Source organism: Triticum dicoccoides, chromosome 4B (assembly GCF_002162155.2).
Source record: "Triticum dicoccoides isolate Atlit2015 ecotype Zavitan chromosome 4B, WEW_v2.0, whole genome shotgun sequence".
Taxonomy (NCBI): Eukaryota; Viridiplantae; Streptophyta; class Magnoliopsida; order Poales; family Poaceae; genus Triticum; species Triticum dicoccoides.
In genome coordinates, this window is record NC_041387.1 from 69,396,152 (window position 1) to 69,399,147 (window position 2,996).

The following is a 2,996-nucleotide window of genomic DNA, read 5'->3' on the forward strand; positions in this document are numbered from 1 at the left end:
CGCCACAGCAGGCAGAGGACTTCTTCCACTCTTGCACTCTGTCAGGGATCTGATTGAGTCGAGTCATCAGCGACTCGAGACTTTGAGAAAGTTCTGTCTGAGGCCAGAGTTTGGCGTCCACTCGGGTCATCGTAGCCTTCAGCCGAGCCAGATAGTCGACAGCACCGTCCAAGCGTGATCCCAACTGAAGCAAGTTCATCGCAACTTCATCTTTCATGGGACAGTTGACGGGGTCGAGACCTGTCTCGACCCGTCCAGTTTCAGCTTCAAAGTCCTGGCAAAGTTCTGTTCCATCGCAAAAAACAATGAGTCGACGATATTGCAAAATTCAGTCGACGACAGTTATCTAATTGAACAGCCATACCTTCAAGCTTCAAGACAAGCTTCGCCACAAGTTGTTCCAAATAGGACTCTAGCTTGCCCGTTTTTGCTCTGAGGCCGTCGACTTTAGTGGTCAGAGCTCTCCTTGTCCCTCCTCAGTTGCTCGACTTCCCGATTGGCGTCCGAGACGGCAGTCTTCAACTTCGCATTCTCATCCTCCAATTTGCCGACTCAAGCCAGCTTCTGGTCTGCAAGCGTCGTCTTCTCATGTGCTTCTTTCTGAGAAGCAGCAAGAAAGACGAGCTCCAAGATCACAAGACCTCTGCAGTAAGCAAGAATGATATGTCAGTCGACAGAAATAAGAAGCATCGTCAGAGAAAAGTTACTCTAAGACTACTGCCGAATCAAATATTCACCAAGTAGTCTCGGGGACTACACCTAGTGGGTGCACTTAGTGTGCCCCCACTGGTTCAGATCAATACTCAGCAGGGTCTGCCCAGCGTGAGTTCAAAAAAAAGAGAGGAAAGAGACACATTCTAAAACCTCAGTCGACTGCCAACAGTCGACCATGGTCTCGGGGACTACACCTAGTGGGTGCACTTGGCGTGCCCCCACTGGTTCAGAAAGTCTGCTAAGATTCAACCCAAGTCGAGTGACATGGAAGATTTCCCAAGCTCTAAGCAAAGAAACACCCCAGTGGATGATCAGATATAAGGCAACATTTGAAAGTTCAGTCGGAGTCTTGCTGACTTGAACATTGGCCTGAAGGGCAGTACTGGCGTTGTAAGCCACCTGGCTAGCCTCGTGTACCACCTTTACCTGCTCCATGACAAGGCCGACCTGGCGAAGAGCTTCCCTAGAGACACTCGGCGAGTCATCCGGAGTTTGATACGCAGCAAAAAGTGATGGCTGCAGAGCAGCCGAAGTAGTCGCTAGGTCAGAGGCGTGGGGTTGCACTGGAGCAGCAGGAGTCGGTACAGTCGAGCCCGCCGGATGATCAGTCGTCAGCGGGCTGGCGAATGTGATGTTGGTTCGAACAGGCTCTCTGGAACGTTCGACCATCGCCTCGAGCGCCAGCGTCGACTGAGGGACCTGAACTTCAAGCCTCTTCCTGCCTGAGCTCCCGCTCCTCTTCCTCCTCTCCTGTAGAGGCACCTCTTCTTCATCATCAGGGAGCACAACAACTTCTTGCAGAACTACAGAAAGAGAGAAATGTCAGAAACTCTACTGATTGGCGATCTACTCAACTTAACAAAGCTTGGTCGATCAGACTTACCGACTCGTGAGGTGGCCTCTTCGTCCCCTAGCGCCTTGTCAACGTCCATGTCAGTGGCAGCAGAGGTGGGACTGGAAAGACACATGAATTGGTTGGTCAAAACAAGAAAATCTTCAGTCGACCTACGAAAACGCAAGCGAGATACTCACCCCGAAGCAACGGGGACGTCCATCTTGATCCATGGCAAATTCTTCTGAGCCTTGGGAGGAGCAACTTTAGGCTGCTTGGCCACCTTCTCCGTCGGCTCTGGGGTCGACGTACGTGTGCGCTTATGAGTATTGGCACTCGGGGCCACGCTCTTCCCATGCCCGCCAGACGGATCATGCTGCTGTTTGGATTGACGTTCGGAGTGCGGCGGCGATTTGACTTCTTCCTCCTCGTCCGACTCCTTGCTCTCCTCCTCCTCCTCTTCTCTCGGAGACTCCCACTCGCCACTCTCCTCTGCACTGTCCTCTCCCTCCTGGTCCTGCTCCAAATCCTGTTCACCGTTGGGCATCGAATGCATCTCAGTGAATACCTGCAGGGCAAATCGGTCGAGTAAGAGTCAGTCAACATCAAGTACGGACGGGGTGTGAGCAAGAGGCAGTCAGAACAAAGAGTATACCTTGTCGGGCGGGTTACCGTCGCTGAAGGGGACGACTCTCCTGGATCCTCTGGGGCTGTCCTGGTTGCCTGTGATGCTCCTCAGCCACAAAGCCACGGTTTCGGCCAACACCTCTTCTAGATGGACCCGAGCGGTGTCGTCCGGTCCAAAATACAGCCGCATCGGGTGATCACGGGCCTGGAGAGGCTAGATGCGTCGACTGAGGAACACTTCCAGCAAGTCCAGGCTGGTAACGCCATCATTGATAAGCTGGACCACTCTATCCACCAACATCCTCGTCTCCACGGTCTCAGCAGCGGTTACTTTCAATGGGGCAGGAGTCTGAACACGGTCGAATGAGAAGTGGGGAAGACCAGTCAACTGACCTGGAGCTGCGACGTCCTGGCAGTAGAACCAGGTCGACTGCCAGCCTCTAACAGATTCAGGGAGAGTCATGGCAGGAAAAGCACCCCTATGCCTCTTTTGGATACCTAAACCCCCACACATCTAGATGACGTGGGTTTTCGAGTCACTTGACTTTGCCTTTTTTACCGACTCAGAGCGAATGGTGAAGATATGTTTGAAAAGACCCAAGTGCGGTCGACACCCTAAGAAGTTCTCGCACATCGATACAAACGCAGTAAGTACGTGATGGTGTTGGGAGAAAAATGGTGGAGCTGAGCGCCAAAGAAGTTCAAGAATCCCCGAAAGAAAGGATGCGGGAGGGGAGCGAGAAACCCCGGTCGACGTGAGTGGCGAGCAGAACACACTCACGCGGTCGAGGTTGTGGTTCCATCTCCCCCTTCGGCAGCCTCA